This window comes from Staurois parvus, unplaced genomic scaffold (genome assembly GCF_062004578.1).
Source record: "Staurois parvus isolate SC_StPar_1 unplaced genomic scaffold, SC_StPar_1.0 ptg000562l, whole genome shotgun sequence".
Classification (NCBI taxonomy): Eukaryota; Metazoa; Chordata; class Amphibia; order Anura; family Ranidae; genus Staurois; species Staurois parvus.
In genome coordinates this window covers 6,020,363-6,028,212 of record NW_028318358.1, presented here as the reverse complement: position 1 = coordinate 6,028,212, position 7,850 = coordinate 6,020,363, and positions in this window count along the sequence as shown.

Below are 7,850 nucleotides of genomic sequence, written 5' to 3'. Positions count from 1 at the left end.
CTTAAAGCAGGTCACCAGGTCTTTCTTTGAACCCTCTTCATTTATATAGACTTGATACTGGAATACAAAATGTGATAACACATGTACTAATTTTTACACACGTACGATGGCCAATTTAAACAGCGTGTCTTTGAAAAATTCAAACTAAGGACCCCAGTGCTGCACGGCAGAAGTGCTAACCACCAAGCCATTGTTCCACCACCCATTAATTTCCCTTAAAAAAAGGTTCTGTTAGAAACATAAACAGATGTGTACATGCATGTTAATTACATTATTAGATAGTTATCAATTGAATATAATCAGGAGTCTTTTTGTGATCTGATTTAATTCAATGGTTTTCATTACTAATAAAAGCAAACACAAAAGATCAGAGATACAAATCTTTGTGCGACATACAAATAAGGCTACATGCATACATGTGTCACATAAGCAGTAGCTGGATGCTGTACTGAGTGTTACTCGCAGGCTGAATGCATTCAGGATCATTTGCCACAAAAACGCCAGGATTTGATGCCATTGGCCTAAAAATCCAACTTAATGTCATAAATGATTATACCCATACAATGAGTTCTATAATAATTACGAAACACTATCTACAACTGCCCTTGTTCATAGAGACTGACATGTTTGTGTTCATGCAAATTGTATGCTGCTGAAAAAGATATTATGGAAATTATTAAACATCCTAGCCCTGGCTATAGGCATTAGAGGAAGAAGGAAAGACCAAGTATGTAGGGAAGCAATATAGTAAGGTAAAACGGGAGAGAGAGGTGGGTAAAGGTAAAAAGGGGAAAAACAGCAAGTTTGGTCAGAGCACCACCATGCTCAAAAAGTGAAGGCTATGACACCTGCTTCAGGAAATGGTAAGACTTTTTCAGTTTGTGGGACTGAGTCCAAGGAAGTGAAAGTGTGTCCTTCAGGGAGTTCCACAATACAGATGGACATGGACTGGCTGCTGTGTGCTACCCTAAGTAGTGGGGAGGCACAGGGAGAAGCCCAATGATCAGCAGGACCTGAATATGGGAAAGGACATGGGGACTCTCCAGGTGCCTGCTATAATCCAGCAGATGGCTGGGGATGTTAGACTAGGGGTGACCAAAACTGTCATGGCACCGTGCTCCCTAGTGACAGGCGCTGCAGAGATGCCCAGGGAAACCTCCCAGGAGCCCGCAGTGACGGAGCAGAGGATTTCCCAGGTCAGCTATGGAGCTGTTAAAACAGGAAATAGTGCCGGCATTCTCCACCATATGTGAGAACTCGCTTCAGATGGTAGAGCTTTTTTAAAGCATACAGCAACTCGCTTCTTTTAAAGGGCCTTTTTGCCCAATTTTATTTGAAAGAAAGTTCAATAACCAAAATGCTTCCCACGCAGGGGTATCCACCATCAAACAAATGCAAATGACATTCAGCTTTCTGGTTCTCTCAGGTACACCGCTTTATGTCTGTCTCCTACAGACTCCTTCCAAAAGGTTGTTTTTGCACACAGCTATTCTGGCTTCCACCTCTACTAGGTGAAGCCCACCTGACTCCAAGGTAGAGACCTCCTGTCTGCCAGGGCGGAGCCCTCCTGACTCCTGTCTGCCGGGGTGGAGCTCTGAATCATGGCCTGGCCTTCACAAAAAGGCCTGCACACACCTGTGCAATCAGCACGCTGGCTGCTCTCAAAACATGGGCCCAGGATTGGAGATTTCATCCCTCTCAAATCTCTTAGAAATCTCCAGGCTACAGGTCCCAAAACAGGCTTTACAACCCAAAGAGGAAACCAATAAACCAGTTTCCTCTGCATTATGAGAACTGCCTGGAGCCCCTCAACCTGTATGGTTGAGAATCCTGGGTCACCACCGTAAATTCCACCATGGCAGGATACCGCACTGCCACAGTAGCTTCTAGTAAACCTTCTATAGCATAAAATGTGAGTTCATAGGGGTATAGAGGGCAGAGTGCCAGACCAATCATCAGCACTAATGATGGGCCGAACACCCCCCAGTTGGTTTGCTGTCGAATATTCGAACGCAACGAACGTTCGACCGCAAACTTCAAACCGGGACAATTCACTAAGTGGTATCCTACCTTATCCGAGTATGAGGTAAGATACCGCACAGCTACTAAAATTCCACATGAGTTATATTATTAAGTCATGCAATACTTTAGTAGTGAAAATGTTCTTTAATGTATCAGCAGTCGGCGGCGTTCCCTGATGGTTGTGGGGATCTGCGGGAGGGGGCTTATCGAAGGGGGCACTCAGATCCTGCCCCCCTTCATGCGAATGAGTATGGGATACTTAGTACCGCTACTCATTCACGAAAAAAAAGTGTAGTGTAAAACAGAAGACAGTCTTTGACAAGTCCTTTAATAAAAACAAAAGTTAAAAAAAAGTCCACCGTAGTAGATTCAATGTCAATCACAATGCTCGCCACCGCTGACCCAAAAAAAGAAAACAAAAATGCTCTGGTCTCAACGCTGGCTCCCACTGTCTGACAGCTGTGTGACTTGATAGATCTTAAACATAGTAATGACATCACCAGGTGACCTCGCTCCCTTGTGACATTGTCATACACTGTGATTGGCCAAAGCATTGCACCTGACCTTTGGTCAGTTGTATTGCTTTGGTCAATCACAATGCACTGTCAGGGCACAGGGCATTGTGGGGCGCAGAGGGCGAAAAGCCCGACTCGAACATCAAGCCCAACTCTAATCAGCACTCCCCTGCGTAGTGAAGAGAAGAAAGGTTGCTGGATATAGACACTGCGGACCAGGTTCACTTTAGTGTGATGTGGCATACAATCAGTGCTTGTTTGTATGGAGCAGTTCAGTTCCATATACACTTTCAAATATCAAGAGATGCATCATGCATGCTTGCTAAAGTTTAAAGCTGAATGTACACTATATGAATTTTGGCCGATTCCTGAGAAACTTGCCAAAATTTGGCCACTTACCACTCAACAGTCTTCATTTGACAAATTGAAAGAGTTGCCCGAACAGCAGCTGCATTCAGTCAACCCAGCGGTCCAAATACAATAGCCTCAACAGGAGCTTCCTCCATCTGTGCTGTGGATGGGGGAATCTGTTTCATTATTTTTATTCAGCGCACAGGTTGAAGGAAAATATTCTATGTGTGTATACTAAGGATGCACCGATACCCTTGTTTTATTGGTTAGTATTAGTACCAATACATTCGGTGAAGTAATCGCTGATATCGAGTACTGATACTTTGCGGTGCAATTTGCGTCCATATAAAATAGATGAGCACAAATCACACTGCAAAGAATGGCATGTGATTTTAACAGGACTGCAGCACAATTCCTGTCCATATTGCATGCGGTTTCCCCACTGCCTGTGTGCAATCCCAAGCCTGTCTTAGCCTGAGTTCACATAGGAGTGTTGTAGGAAACGTCCCTGCACCAATCCCATGCTGTCACACAACGAAAAGCTGCTTCACAGGTCTGGGGATTTGAAATCCTGTGACTTTCTCTCTTCTCCTTGCAGGGATGACAGTATGGACTAGATGGCTTCTGACTGGTCAGCACCCTGACAGCACTCACCAATCGGAAGCTGTCTAGCCCGCTGCAAGGAGAGGAGAGAAAGCAATGGGGATTTTAAAACCCCAAACCTCTGAAGCGGCTTTTCGTTTTGTGACAGCATGAGATTGGTGCAGGGACATTTCCTGCAACACTCCTGTGTGAACCCAGGCTTGTCATATCAATCGCACCACATTCCTGTTCAAATCACATGCTATTCTTTGCAGTGCAATTTGCGCCTATTCATTTTGTATGGATGCAAATCGCACCGTAAAGTAGTAGGTATTGGGAGCATTCCTAATGTATCCCTAGTGTATACCAAGCCTTAGTATACCAGGTAGATGTATTTATTACCTCTGCTAGAAATTATATTGCTCTACCTGGCAATACCTTCAAATGCTTATCTTTCCAGAAAGTCAGCACTATGTCTGTTCAGGCAATATCCTGGGTCAGTATCTGCTTCCTTAGCACAGATGCTGACTCATGTACTGTAAATCATGGCATCTTGGCAGTTCTTGTCTGTGTTCACAAATGTCTGTCACAGATCAGCCCCATTCAGCAGCCTCTCACCTTGTGACTTGCTACAGACAAAGTTACTATGTATAGTCTGAGTATTAACTGTAGGAGATATGACTGAGAAAATGCTACTTTTTGTCTACAGCAGACTGATCTGTGAGAAAAAAAAATATTGTACTATAATTGTTGAACTTATTTATTTATAATGACACTTTACTTATTTATTAGCATCGACATATTACACAGTGCTGTACATACTGTACATTCACATTAGTCCCTGCCCTCTAGGGACTTACAATCTAAAGTCCCTGTCTTATGTGCACACACACACACAAACGTGGCCAATTTAGACAGAGGACAATTAACCTCCCAATATGTCCTTGCAAAGCCATGGAAGCACAGTGAGAACATGCTATCTCCATGCAGATGGTGTCCTGCCTGGGAAACAAACTGGGGATCTCAGTGCTACAAGGTAAAAGTGCTAACCACTAAGCCACTGTGCTGCAAAACTTATAGAATAAACGACCTCCATTAGCTTCAGAGATGTAATTACAAAGTTAATTATAATTTTGTATAGATCTGAGAACTTTTATATACATATGCGAGTTTCATTCATGGCTAATTTACATAATGGAAAAAACTGATTGCCAGGTATAGAAAGCAGGAACTGTGCCTTCAGAAGCTTTCATGCATGACTTTCAATATTGCAGTTCCTCCAATTGTTCCATTTTATATCCATTTATACGGCAATTGCCCAACCTATTTCTTTCATGATTCTGTTTACTAATTCACAGAATAACCCCATCTTATTTTCCATTATCCACCTGCTGCTTGAATGTAGCGCATCAGCACATGTTTATATGGATCTGAAAGTGACGGAGATTGCTTTTGCCTTCTATTGTATGTCCTCACTAAGCCCTCTATGCGCTGTTCATGTATTATATACAGTATTCTATTCATGTCACAGCTTTGAAAATGCCCCGATCATGCCTGGAAAATGTGACCTGCTAGGCTTTCTTCAGGCAGGCTAAACTTTATTCAACTATCCTTAGCAACAGGATTAGTTTTACCATAATGGCCACTGAGCAGGATTTTAGGGGGCATCAGTAAGTCTCAAAAATCAGAGATTGTGATAACTTTTCTTTATTTCGTTCCCCTTTTGTGTCCTCATCTGGACATATGTTGCTGTGTTCATCAAGAGACCTGTAGAAAGAGGGTGATACAGGGAATGTTGAGAGGAGTCAAGACTCTTTATTGTTCAGTAAATGTGAAACTATCTCTCCTTTTTCCAGTTTGATAGTCTGTACTCTTGAAGTAGATTTACATAAAAAGCAGACTGCATACTGTCTCTATTAGTGCATTGCAGCCGTAGTGTTAGATAAAATGGTCACAGAGCTTGTAGAAGAGGGCATCTCTCATCATTACTTACTGTGTGCCTAGGACAGTATGTTGTCCTGATACAGCCCTGCTCACCATGCAAATTCCACCACCAGCATTGGATATGAAAATGTATTTGGAACCATGCAGTTCAGCACACAACAGCTAGGCTTGACATTGTGTTGACCTACGCTGTACGATACATGCCACAGATAGTATTCAGAAGCCATATGAAATAAAGTAGAGTAAGTTCAAAGAGGTACAACAAAAATATTGCAAGGTCTAAGAGATAAAACATATCATGGGGGACTGGGGGAACTTATTCCACTAGTCACCCCCAAAGCAGGTGCTCGATTTAAACCAGCCTTTCTCGACCTTTTTCACATTTTCCGGTCTCAGGGAACCCTTGCTAAAAATTACTATAGCTACATATTAAGATACATTAGTGTGATGGTCAGTGGGAAAAATGCTCCTTACACATGTGGTCATTGGGAAGAATTACCCCCTTATAGATGGAACCCTGGTTGAGAAACCCTCATTTAAACTCTTAAACTAGAAGTCCAGTCAAAATCTAACTAAGTGTAAACCTGCTCCTACCTCCATTCTAAACCCTAAAGTGACTACCCTGTAAAGGAAACATGCTTATACTTGCCTAATCTAAGGGCACTCCGGTCCAGCAGCTGGCTTCAGGGTAGAGGAGAAACAATGACAAGGGCTGAAGAACCTGGGCAATGATGTCACCCATAGACTTACTATGGGGCATCTATTGTCGGCTGTCCCTCCTCTACACTGAAGCTGGTGCTGGGAGTCAATCACGTGACCGGACCAGAGTGACCTTCGATGCGGTAAGTACAGACATCTTTTCTCTACAGGTTAGATAGTATAGGGCTTAGAATGAGGGTGGGAGCAGGTGTAACCGTAGTTAGATTTTGACCAGACTTCTACTTTAAATAAGGGTATGAATAAGGTTCAGGAGGGCAGTATTTTCAATATGTGGTGAAGACCAACAACCAAAGGGGTATGACCACAATCCAGCAGGAAAAAACTTCAAAAATAATGTAAGGAAGTGTTATTTTACTAAAACAGCAGTGGATGTTTGGAACTGACCTCCAGCAGAAGTAGTGAGTTAATTTATTTTTTTTATCTATTACAGATACTTATATATAGCTGTCAATTTATGCAGCACTTTACACACACACATATATATATATATATATATATATATATATATATATATATATATATATATTGTATTCACATCAGTCCCTAACCCTCAAGGGGTGTACAATCTAAAGTCTCTAAGGCTGCGTTCACACTAGCGTTGTGTGCAGGTGGCAGAGAGGCGTTTGGGAAGCATTTTTACAGCATCCCAAACACTTCGGACAATTCTGCACATTGCAGCACATGGTGCTGTTCTAACGGGAGCGTTAACGCCGCGTCGTGGCAAAACGGACGCCTCTGGTCCAGTCAGGAGGCGTTGAAGCCTCCTATTCTAGTCTATGGTGCTGCTCCGCAAACAGCCGGCTGGCTTTTGCGGCGTGGTTGCGACACGGTTGCGGGGCATTTGCGGAGCGGTAACACCATTTAAACTTCATTATAGGCATTTGTGGGGCGTTTTTAATGTTCGCCAACTGACTAGCAACTGCCGCTAAACCACGCTTGCGGCTTTTGCGGAACGTTTGCCGAGCATTAAAAAACGCTCCGCAAATGCTGGACCAAGGCTTGCCAAACGCTATAGGGGCGTTTGGCAAGTGTTGGTAAAACAGTCAAGTGTGAACGAACCCTAACTCACATTCATACTAGTGCCAGTTTAGACAGGATCCAATTAACCGAACAGCATGTTTTTGGAGTGTGGGTGGAAACTGGAGTACCCAGAGGAAGCTCATGCAGGCAAAGGGAGAACATGTATATTACAGGCAGGTGGTGCTGTGGTTGGGATTTGAACCAATGACCCTAATGCTGCCAGGTGGAAGTGCTAACCATTTAGCCACTGTGCTGCCCGACAGTACAGCCACTGTAATCAACAGTAATACAATTTAAACATGCTTAGGAAAAACATAGGTGTAAGATAAAAATGTGAAAAGTAATGGCAGACTCAATAAACCACTTGTTCTCTACCCCCAGCCTTAATTGTTTCTATATTAAATGTAGCTGTATAAACAAGGCTTTCAGACCCCGAACTGGCAAACCCCACTTTAGGCCAAATAGTAATAATGATAATAAACACAGAATTATTATACAGAAAGTACACAAGTTGGGAGCATTTCACAGCACTACAGCCTCTAATTTTACCTGACATTTGGCTTGATGATAGGCCCATGTGTATAAGCAGTTTAAAATGACTGCTGTTCAAGGAAATGTCCATTACAGTATATCTGAATATCAGCATAATTATGTTCTCTACCATTTTGACAGGGTCAGTGTTAATCAGTAATTTTT